This window comes from Carettochelys insculpta, chromosome 3, assembly GCF_033958435.1.
Source record: "Carettochelys insculpta isolate YL-2023 chromosome 3, ASM3395843v1, whole genome shotgun sequence".
NCBI lineage: Eukaryota > Metazoa > Chordata > Testudines > Carettochelyidae > Carettochelys > Carettochelys insculpta.
In genome coordinates, this window is record NC_134139.1 from 127,148,561 (window position 1) to 127,161,137 (window position 12,577).

The following is a 12,577-nucleotide window of genomic DNA, read 5'->3' on the forward strand; positions in this document are numbered from 1 at the left end:
ACTGTTGAGTCATATTGGAGACTCACGAGGGTGTTGGATACCATACATCAACGAAAATAAACCTGGCTCCAGTGCCTTCGTACCTCCCTTGATTTGTGGTTCTTGGGGGGCTCTCGAATGTCTGCAGTGTCGGCTACACTGTTGTCCAAACAGAGCACAAATGCACACAGCCAAAGTGATTAACATCAAAGACAGCGGCTTGAACGCTGGAGCACCATGCCGGTAGAGACGCCCGACTACACTCACAGTACAAGTCTTTACTCTATTAACTGGGCCTACTATCCAAACCAGCAAGTTTTGCAAAAGAGGCAGAAGACAACTAAACCAGCTGATATCAGGGATTTAGTCAAAAAAAAAAAAAAAGCTTCCAGGGCGTGTCATTGGGTTGAATCTGTAATGACCCTATCTTTCCTACACCTTCTACATCTACAGTGATGACTGATGTCGATAATAATGAGTCTGAGACGCTGCAAGATCATTAAATGCCCTCTGAATCAGCAAAATAAAGTAAAATAAAATAAAATAAAATAGTGTTAAGTGTATATCTGGTGATCTGGGTGTACACCATATGCTGCCCAGAGTGATAGGTAGTGTCATAAGATAAACTACTGTATAGAAAACCTTGCCTATATACACCTGAGTGCTTCAGAAAAGCAACTACTCTGAAAAGTAGTACTACTAACGGATTAATGAGTACCTGTATATTTTATTCATTTTATTGTATTCTAGTTCCTTGAGAATTGGTATTCCATTGGAAGCATATAACTCCCAGTTAACGAGAATATTTGATTAACTAGTGCCACCCATTTCCCCAGTATGCTGGGTAACAGAGCTCTTACTGTATCGGTATACAACTGTGGCCACACTAGATAGCTTGTACCACTTTAACTATATCTGCTCAATAAAGCAGTAGAGCTTTGGTGCACAGAAGAGCGCTGAAGGATGGATGGAGGAGTACAGAGAAGAAACAATAGATTTTTGAAAAAAAAAAAAGTAGCGCTGCATTTTAACTAAAATTCCTGTCCTAGTATTTATGAAACACTGACTCTCTTTTTGCCAGCATGACTAACATAAATATCTCCAGCACAAACTAGAAAGAACTGTTCCATTCAAAACTGCTTCCATCAGTCACTTTGGCCTTTCTTGTAGAAGTTCTTCATCACAGTTAACAAAGCAAACACTTCAGAGAAGCATACTAGCTACAGATTTGTGGTGTTGACCCTAAGTTGAATCTAGAGTCTCTGGGTGTTAATGTAAATGAAAATAAGGCCTCTTTAAGGGGCTTTACAATGAGTACAAACTACTCAGCGAAGTTATGACTATAGAAAATTGTGATAGAGAGGTAGCCATGTTAGTCTGCATTCTAATAAAACAAAAAAGCAGTCAAGTAGCACTTATATATTATATATTATTTTCTTAAAGTGCTACATGACTGCTTTTTTGGCTATAGAGAATACAATAAACATCTTCAGCCCCAAAGCTACTGTTGTTAGCTGTCAATTGCTTTGTATGAAACAATTCCACACTTGTTAATAGCTGCATAAATATCTATCTATTATGTCTGTGTGGTTAAAAAGATGATTACCTGACTTTAGATGGACAATATAAGAGCTCTCAGAACAAAAGGCCTAGCCATTAAAAATGTAAGTTAGAAGGGAATAAGTCCTTTCCTGAGAACAGGGGAATACACAGCTGAGGTCTGCATGCAAAAAGAGGATATATTAGAGTATTCTTGTAAAACTTGAAGCAGGCAACTATAGCATAGTATTAGTGCTTTAGCAAGATAATATGGTTTAAAAGAGACAGACACATATACATATCTGGATGCACAATTATTTCCAATAAATTTCATTTTCCACCTATTCAGTACCTGCAAAAGTATTCGACAATGTAATCTGTATTACAGTATTTAAGAGTATGTGGTCCCTGTTCATTTAAAAAGCATCTTTTAACAGCATAGTTTTTGTAAAATGTTGACAATGGATTACTGAGAATATTTTAATTTATTGTCTAATGCAGTATTTTTTAAACTTTTTTTCATGGTACACTGGTGTCCCATAAATAACTCTCAGGTGTGCCACTAGCATTTGGAAAAATTATTCAAAGTATGTATTTTCTGTTATTAAAACCAGATGCAATGTTACTTCTTCATTGCTATGATACCTGATAAAATTACTTGATTTTGTTTTCGTGTATATGTTGCTGGGTTTTTTGGGGGTTAGGTGGAGGGTCCTGTCAACAATTTTAGTTTGGAAGAACATTTTCATTGGTATTCTGCATAAAAATATTACTTGGTGTTCCATGGCCTGAAAAAGTTTAAGAAAAGCTGCTCTAATGTATTCTGGTAATGGTAATGAGTCATTCATATCAGGAGAGGTGCGTAATGCTGGACTGAAGAAGATTTTAAGTGCCATGTTGTTCTTATGTTGGCTCTTTGTTTCAGTCACAGTCAATCATGTTTTACCAAGGAAAACTCAAAAGATAAAATTTAGGTCGTTTTAACCATGGACAATGCATAATTAAATATCTATTTGACATTAATAATCATAAAATGTTCAGGAATAATTTAAGTTGTCAAAATTTCATCTACATATCTTGACTGTTCTTAATTGCACAGTATCATTCTACTGATGTTTGTTTTTCGTAACATAAAGACCTAAAGAAATATTAGTATTACAAGCAGGGGCTAGAAAAATACTCAGCAGAGAAGAGTTAGATGATACAATTAATTTTTTTTTTTTAAATTGCTAACTCACTTTTATTTCTTTATTGCTTTTTTAATGACAACTGCCTCTGAGGCTGAGAATCAGAGCTTGAGCTAACTTTCCATCTCCCAAATAAGTTTAAAATAATGTCCTGAAATGGCTTCAGGGTGAAGTTAATTCAACAGCATTCATTTTACTAGCACTGGACAGCATGGAAATGTGACATTTGGCTTAATGAGTTTGCTCTTGAAACCCATAGGTGGTGGTTTAATGAACTGTCTGATGCTTTCAGTGAGAGTGGCAGGAGAAGGAGAATTTTTGCACATCGCGGTGAGATCAGCATGTTGATTACTATGGTTACTGACTTTGTAACTTTTACAACCTGACAACAGCACATCTATGTACAGCAGTTAGCGCTCGGTTTCTTTCTCCTTTGTGCTGCCAATGAATTTTACATTTTGAAATCACATTTGCTCAGGTAAGGCAAGAAAATGTATTTTTAAAATAGTCAGTTTAGTGCCAGTGATAGATAGTGGGTTGGCAGCATTAGAGCCTGAAGTCACTTATTTACGAAGACCAGGTAGTCCACATCCAATACCATCTTTGCCTGCATAATGTCCCAATATACGATAGCCTTTTTTAAAAGATTGCCTTCACAGGAGACCAAAAATCACCTGATTATATATACATATAAAGTATGCAAGCTCTGATTCTGTGCCTGTCGAACTCAACAGGAGCCTTTCCGCTGACTTCAAGTGTTTCATCTCTTTGCTGAACAAATTGGACTTGAATTACTGAGACCCAGTAACATCAGAACACCTTTCAATGGCTTGGTTGCAAAGTATATGAGCATTTGAAGAATAAGTTCCCTAAATTTGCTGCTTTTTCACTGTTACATTGATAAACTGTTATTTCACTTCAACCTTTCAGGTGGTCAGCCATAATTTTTATCATGTCCTGTTGTTGCTGGGGTTTATCCTGTGATAAATATTTGGAATATGGATTCAGAATTTGGAGTCACGTTAGCCGATATGCCGAGGCAGAAGTGCACATATGCGTGTCCTCATATGCACGTCACCTAGGTCTCAGAGGCTTCAGCTCCCCTTCCTTGGCTGAGTTCCACAGTGGTATTCTGTGCGAGGGAATGCCCATTCTTGCCATAATATTCATGTGCTAATCTTCTTCCAGCACTCTTCAGGGAAGTACGGTTGCGTATAACTACCTGGCATAAATGGCTATGCCAGGAAGTCAGCTTCTTAGCCTTTTCTTGGAAGGAGAAATGGCGAGATATACCTATCTGAGGGGCAGATTGGTATCTGTAGAGCCCTTTCTCCCCGCTTCACTTCCAATGGTTCCATGTTAGTCTTAAATTATAGAATTCCACAGCCACAATTTTGGACCATTTCTCTTGTCAGGAGATGAATGCATCTGTTGTACCCAGAAAGGAGTCCCTTAGCATTACCCCTCCCATTTCTCTCCTCCTCTGGAGAAGGAAAGGAGACCATGACTGTCTGCATCTTGAGGGCTGGTTCCTCCTGCTACCCAGCCATTGGAATCCTCTCTTTCTGTTGCCTGTACTGTACTGCATAAGGGTCTCAACCTTAAAGTATCAAGTACAACTGCCTGGGCGACACAGTTGCTTCCAGACTAGAAGTTTGTAGGTTCAAACCTCTTGCGAAGAGCTCTCTATATAGTCTGCACTGACTCCGCAGCACTTTGCTGTTGAAAGTACTCTATCACAGCAGTGTTAAATCAAGTCACCTTAGAACCATCCACATTGAGTTCAATCTCTGTTCATTTTTTCTTGGTGGAAGGGATAACTCTGATGTACTAGTTAACAGTCTGTCGCTAACACATACTTCAGTTCTCAAGTTTCAATGTCAACTGCTGTAGAGCATATAATGGGCCAGTGAATGAATTAGTCCTGCTGTGATTCTGCACTATTGTGCAATACAGAATTTGTGCAGAATAACTGTTCCCTACAGAAATTTATTTTTGCTCGCAGAATTTTATTCCCACCAAAATGTTTCCTTTTCCTGATTTTGCATGTTTCAAATGCATTACAGTGGGACCCTGATTATCCTCTTTAACTGGGACAAGGAGCAGATCCGATGACCAAAAATCCATATATATTGCAAGATGGACACTGGGGATTCTGTCAGTCAGCCTCTGGCAGTAGGTGCTGAGAATGGGAGCCCTTGCCCAGTGATGCCAATGGCGTAGGTTCATAAGCAGAGCCATACAATGGAGGCTCAGTTAAATGGGATTCTATTACATTTAATTTAATTGAAACACAAGATAACTGTTGATGAAGATACGTCAAGTTCTGTATGAATATGCCTGAATATTTTTGTTGTCTGGGTTGTGGCAGACATAGCTGGGGACCGATATAGCAAAATGAATTATCAAAATAATTGAAAGGAGAGCGATTATTCTGAAAAATAAATTATGCAAAATTTTGTAGAATTACAAAATATTGTGTGCAAAATTGTTAATTTTATTGGCATATAATTCCCCCAGCAGCAGTTTGCATGGACATTTTAAGGAATTAATATGAGATACCATATGGTTCCCAGAGTCTGACTGGTTGCTATAGAACTGTATACAATGGTCAGAAACTACTACAGAGGAACATTCTGCACTGTCCTAATATACTTTGCTCTCTCTACGACCACCTTAGACGGATGTATCTGAGGAAGGTAGAACTCTTCTCACTGCAGTCATTTACGGCTGTGTCTACACTACAGTTCTGTTTCGAAAGAACGTCTTTTGAAAGAGAACATCGAAAGATGGTCTTTCGAAACGGAACGTCCACACACACCAGCGGGGAACGAAGGTTCGGTCCGTTCTTTCGAAAGGCCCCCAGCACAATTTCGAAAGAGCGTATCCACACATGCCAGGGTGCTCTTTTGAAAGAGCAGGGGCAGGAAGTGCCACGGGCAGGGTCTCATGGTGGCTGAGCCCTTCCAGGGCCGCTGCTCGCCATCCCCTTAAAGGCCAGCCCCGTACCTCAGCCTGCACACTCCAAGGGCCAGCAACCCTGTCCCCAGGCAGGGCACGCATGTGTGTGAGAGAGAGAGAAAGAATGAGCGGAGGTGGCATCCCAGGCCCCCATGGACCCCGAGCAGCACTCCACCTCCATGGCAGCCATGGCCAGTGCCCTGGTCGCAATCCTGGCTGCCGTGCTGCAGCGGCTCCGGGTGGACACCACAATAGCCACACTCCTGGACGCCATCCCTAGGGCACAACATCCCCAGCTGGTCCCCTGGGTCATCCACCACCTGTGGAGCTTCCCCACAAGCCGTGACTGGTGGGACCGGCTGGTGTTGGAGGACTGGGGCGATGACCGGTGGCTACAGAACTTCAGGATGACCAAGGGGACATTCCTGGAGCTGTGCCACTGGCTCGCCCCAGTCCTCCAGCACCAGGACACACACCTGAGGCCGGCACTCCCCCTGCAGAAAAGGGTGGCCATTGCCCTGTGGAAGCTGGCCACACCGGACAGTTACTGATCCATCAGACACCAGTTCAGGGTGGGCAAAGCCACCGTCAGAGCCGTCCTCATCGAGGTAAACTGTGCCGAGCTCACACTTAGAGTGCATGCGAGGGAGGTGGGTGCAGCCTGGCAACAGGCACCGTCAGGAGAAGGGCAGGCACCCCGGGGACGGGATGGGGATAGGCACGGGCTGGCACCCCGAGGATGGGGCGGGGATGAGGGTGGGCACCCCGGGAACGGATGGGGATGGGCAAGCTGCACCCCACCCCATGCTCATGAGCGTGCCCCTCCCCCCCCATGCTCTGCAGGTCATCTGGGTGAACAAGGTGCTCCTGAGGCAGCTGGTTCTGTTGGGGACCTGGACGATGCCATCTGAGGATTCCAGGACCCACATTGCCATCTGGGCCCCAGAGCACAGCTGCAGGGCCTACGTGAATCGCAAGGGCTACCACTCAGTGGTCCTGCAGGCCTTGGTCGACGCCAATGGCCGGTTCGAGGACATCTGCTTGGGCTGCTCTGGCTGCACCCATGAGTCGAGGGTCTTCAGGAACTCAGGGCTGGGATGTCGTATGGCCGAGGGGACCATCATCCCCCGGCAGGAGCTCCCCATCAGGGACACAACGATGCCACCCTGTATTGTGGCAGACACAGCCTAGCCCCCTGCAGGCCAGGCTGATGCAGCCATACACAGGGCACACCCAGCCGAGCCAGGACCTTTTTAATGAGCAGCTGAACCGTGCCTGGAGCACTGTCAAGTGAGCGTTCGGCTGCCTCAAGGGGTGTTTTAGATGGCTCTTCACCAGGCTGGACGTGGGCCTCCCCAGCGTCCCGGCAGTGCTCGGGGCCTGCTGCACCCTCCATAACCTGGTGGAGGCAAAACATGAGCCCCATATGCAGGGGTGGGCCGCAGAGGCGGGGTGCAAGTATGAACAGCCCCCTGCTGCCCCGTGCCCAGCAGGATGGGGTGTGTGTAAGGAAGGCCCTGTGCCAGACCTTTGCGCAGTGGCCAAGGTAATCCCCCTACTCCCTGCACCCTGCACTCACACATATGCACATCCACCAGCACACATGCACAGGGGAGACAGGGTAAACCATATAAATAAAAGGTTTATATGAAAAAAAGTGCCCCTCATTATCGGGTGGGGGGGGACTATATACACGTGTTAGGGGAGGGCAAATGGGGAGAACTATTTACATGGGAGAGGGGAGGGTGAACAGGGAGCTGGGGTAGGGGGGGGCTCACCCCTCCATGGGGCTCGATGGACGGGAGCCCCGTCGCCTGCAAACCCCGCCTTCCTCCCCGTGTCTGGGGCCCCTGCTGGAGCCCGTGGCACAGGGAGGTAGGGGAGTAGCTTGGGGAGTAGCTTGGGTGCAGTCCCTGTGCCTGTGCTGGGCTCGGCATGGTGGGAGGCGGGGCCAGTGTCTTGGCCTCCATCTGGCCAGCCCTGGCCAGCAGGGTGTGGGCCAGGCAGATGAAGCTGGCTGCGGGGAGGTGGGGAGGGAGCAGGGCCTCCAAGTCAGCCTCCTTGAGGGGCCATTGTGGGGGAAGCAGGGGGACATGGGATTGGGGCGGGGGGAGACCGCTGGCAGGGAGGGGAGGAGGCGACGTGATTGTGGGGGATGGTGGGGGGGGCAACAGGGGGTGTGGTTGCGGGAGTGACCCACGATGGAGTGGCGGCAGGGGGCCAGGTGGCTGACCACAGCCTGGATGAGGGCGTCCAAGTGGGACACCACCCAGTCCCATGCCTGCTGCTCCATGGCGAGCCACTCCTGCATGACGCCCGTCAGCTCCCTCAGGGCTGCCATGTGGGCCATCTCCCCTGGCTCCTCCTTCCTGGCCTGGTGGCGCTGGTGGAGGGACTGGCGGCAGCCCCGCACTGTCTCAGACTGAGACCTGGGCTGCTCATCCTCACCCTCTGTAGTGGGGCTCCCCGGGCCCATCATGGGGCTGGTCTGGCTGCTGGAGCTGTGGAGACAAACGGGGAGAGGAAAGGGCCATTAGTCCTGGTGAGTGACCTCCTGAATCCCCACCCCTAACCCTCCCACCCCATCCCAGTGGTCCTGCAGGGACCGCATCTGGAGTTCCCCGTCTGGGTCGTGGGAGTGCTGGGTCTCCTCTGCCTCCCTCAGACCCTCCACGCCCTGGTGGCCTGTGGTACTGTCTGGCCTGCATGATGCTGGGTGCCACACATCAGCCCTGTTTGGCCAGGCCGGGGTTGGGGGGGAGGGCGCCTGGCCCGCCCATGCCCTGGGGCTGATGACGCTGTGGGTGGGCTGTGGCCACCCCAGGCAGGACTGTGTGCCCCCTCCCCTGGCCCTGCGGCCACCCGCGTGCACAGTACATACCTGTGGGTCCCTCTAGGAATTCGGGCAAGGCACGGTCAGAGGGGTCCTGGCTGGATGGGCCCGAGGAGACATCGACGACAAGGGCTCCCTCGCTTGCGCCCTCATCATCGCTGGTGTCCTGAATCCATCGGGGGTGGCTGGTGGTCTGGGCCAGTCTTCCCCATCAGTCCCTGTCCCTGTCTCCTCCAGCTTGGTTGAGGGGTCGGTGGTGTATATGGCTGGGTGTCCCGCCTCCTTGGGCCCAAGAAGGCTGTCAAGTTCTTGGAAGCAGGGACAACTGGTGGGCGCTGCCCCTGACCGCCCGGCTGTGTCCCAAGCCTGTCAGAGCTCCTGGACCTTGGGCCTCACCTGGTCCAGGGTCCGGGTGGGGTGACCCCGGCTGGTGAGGCCCTTGGCCAGGCACTCAAATGCTGCTGCAGGACCTCCTCATCTTCCCACAGGGCGAGGGGGTCCTGCAGCTTGGCCTCTGTCCAGGAGGGAGCCTGATGTTTGGGGGCTGGCTCCCCTCCTGGGAGAACTCCCCTGGTCCCTGGATGGCCCCTGGGGTGGGCAGGAGTCCCGGCTGCTGGCCACGGTGCCAGAGGTGCTGCGGCTTCCCCTGGGGCGTCGCGGCTGGGAGCTTTGTGAGCGGCAGCGTGGGCTCCCTGCTGCCTGCCCGCTCTCAGCTTCCTGCCTGAGGGCTTCTGGGAGGCTGTGTGCTGAAAGGCGGCCAGACATGGTGCCGCCGCCTGCCAGCTGATCGCGGCCATGGAGGACCTGCTCTTTTGAAAGCGGAGCGTCTACACTTGCACTCTTTTGAAATTATCTTTTGAAAGAGGGCGCTCTTCCCATCCCGGGAGCGGAGGACCAACTTGGAAAGAATGGGGGAATTCTTTCGAAGCTGATTTTGAAAGAGCTCCGTGTCAGTGTAGACGCTCTGCGGCTTCTTTTGAAAGAACTCGGTCTTCTGATCCTAATTTCGAATGTACTTGCTAGTGTAGATGCACCCTACATGTGCAATAGAATATCTTGGGTCTGAAGGATGAGAGGTTTTTTCCATAATATAGGTCAGCTAGGAGCCTATTTTTTCAATATGGCTGGACATCAGCCACAGGTACAATTAACCAGTTAAGGTTATCATAACAAATGGTTTTCTTTGTTTTCATCTTACTGTCATTCTGTCACTGGCATCCTTCTTCAGTGAAATGACATGAGGAGCCCAAACTTTGCTTAATACCATTATAACTTCTATGCTCATTCCCATGGCACTGTGGCTAATTTAGAGTGATGTGACAATTGTATAATGCCCTTTCAGTGTGTATATTGAAAGCACATTTCCTAATTATCCATACCGTGAAACATTTTGATCAATATTTTGTTGCAGTTCTTATAGTGAACAGCTTTTGTGGTGCAGGAGAGGGGGAGCCATCGGTAGCATCAGAAGACTTTAAAGATCGTTTCACATTGAAGTTTGCCAAAGTATGTCTTGTATATTTTGCCGGTATCAGAGACCAAATACTAGGGCAAAAGGGGGTGAAATGTGAAGCCTACACCCAGGGGTGAAATGAACTCTCCCCCACCCCCGATATTTACTTACTTCAATTTACATGCAGTACCATGAATCATGTCCTAATGTGCTCATGTTGACGTACCCATGACAGTCTCTAGCCTTTTCCTTTTACAAAGGAAACTTGAATGAAACTGATGTTAATGTGTGATTTTTTTTTTTTTTTAAGAATAAAGAAAAGAAACCTGAAGCACAATGGCAACACTCCAGTTTACTGTTGAAAGCTGCTATCATGCTAAGGAATACAGCTAAGAATTCTTGTACACTGTTTGTGACCAGACCACTTCTTGTAAGAACTCCTCTACTGCAGCGGCTTTCAATCATTCCAAATGACTGTACCATTTTCAGGAGCCTTGCATACATCCGAACTCCACCTAAAAAATACTTGCTTACAAAAATCAGGTGCAAACAAACAAAGCATACTAGTACTGAAAAAATGCTTTTGTTCTCATTTTTGCCATGTAATTATAAAATCAATTGGAATATGAATCTTGTTTATACTGTTTTGTACATTTATATGCTGAAATGTAAGTACAGATCATTGTATGGAATTTTAGTTTGTACTGACTTCACTTATGCTTTTTATTCAGCCTGTTGTAAAACTAAGCAAATATCTAGCTGAACTGACTTAGCCCCAGAAGACTTCCGCATACCCCTAGGGGTTTGCATACCTCTGGTTGAGAATCACTGTTCTAGTGAACTGTTTCCATATAGTCCTTAATTACATGACAAAACCATTATAAGCAGATCACTGTTGATAGAAACCTTGGGTTCTCTTTCCTCCAGGACTGTCAGAATGATTTTTCCAGCTGATTTTTCACGGTATTTGTTATGTACAAATATGTAACACCTCATCTCCGGACGGCTGTCAGAATGATTTTTCCAGCTGATTTTTCATGGTACTTGTTATATACAAACATGTAACACCTCATCTCCGGACGGCTGTGATGCTGTCAAAGCTCTTCACGCCATAAGCCACTTGCATTTGAATATAAAAGAAGTGCTTGTAAAGTACTGATGCAAATTCACGTGTGTGGCTAGTATAGCTGAAAAGAGATGTAGATTGTGTTGTCTTCACATGCACAGGTCTTGAAGAAACAGACACAATGCTGTCAGATATACAGTAGATACCCTAGGCTGGGGTGTCAGTGTGACTACATCAGCCTCGCCTTCTCACCTAGTCTGTTCTCTTTGCGTCACAGTCTCATTTGTAGAGCCCGTCCCCTTCCTCCTCCCTTCCTTTTCCAGATTCCCTGTTTTCCCTTGCGACCTGCAGTTTTACTAACTGTAGGAAACTGTCCTGTTTCCTGCATATTACTCAGAATTTCAAGCTTTTATTAAACCCCCATGGACCTGATTTGCCATTTTAAACAGAGACAATCACTTTCCCCTCTGTGATTTACTAAATGGAGGGGGGTCAGACAAATTAAAGCAAATTAGGCATCATTTTGTGCGCCTAGGTAATTTGTTTACCGTGCATATCTGACACGCTTAATTTTAACTAGTGCTAGGGTTGCTAGCCACCAGCACTACCGACAGGACTGTTCAAAGGCTGGTCAGTGATGCAGCAGAGCTAAGGCAGGCTCCCTACCTGCCCTGAGTCATGCAGCTTCCGGAATTATCTGCCTTGTCCCTGTGGTCCTTTGGTGGTGGTGCAGGGGCACTGCATTTCCCCACCAAAGCCAGCTCACTGTGGTGCCTTTGGGCATGGGCAGCATGAAGAGCTAGTTCTCTGGCCCCTCTGCTGAGGGGCTGCAGGGACATGCTGGCTACTTCTGAGAGTCATGCAGAGCCAGTGCAGGCACAGAGCCTGTCTTAGCTCCTCTCCATTGCTGACTGGTAGCTGCCAGAGTTAAGCAGTGCCTGGCCAGAAGCTGTGCGCTGATTCCCCTCCTACACCCAAACTCCCTCCAGGAACTCTCTCCTGCGTTCCAGCCGCAGCCCAGAGCCTGCACCTCAGCCCCCTGCTTCAGCCTTAAACCCCACTCCTGCAGCCAAACCCCCTCCCAGAGTCAGCACCCTGATTGCATTCCAAGAGCCTCATGTCCAGAGCCCACAGCCTGAGCCTGCTCCCACATTCTCAACTCACTGTCCCCGCCCAGAATTTCCTGTAACTCAAGCCCCTCATTCTTGGCCCCAGCCCACACCCTCAGGTGGAGCCCCTCCTACCTCACCCCAGTCCAGCGAAGGGTGGTGGACAGCCTGTGCTGGTGGGAGAAGATGCAGCGAGTGGATCCTGAACAAGAGAGGTCTCATGCAATCAGAAACAGCAAGTTGGAAGGGCCCTAAAAGCCAAGTCCAGACATCTTCCCACAACTCCCCCTTCGACTCCCAAGGCAGCACCAAGTAAATCTAAACCATCCCTGTCAGGAGTTTGTCAAACCTATTCTTAAAACCCTCCAGTCCTCTGGTACCACACCTTAGTTATTTGTTTTCTTCATCATCCGCTTGTGAAAAGAAAATCAAATATCTAGATCAAAGCAA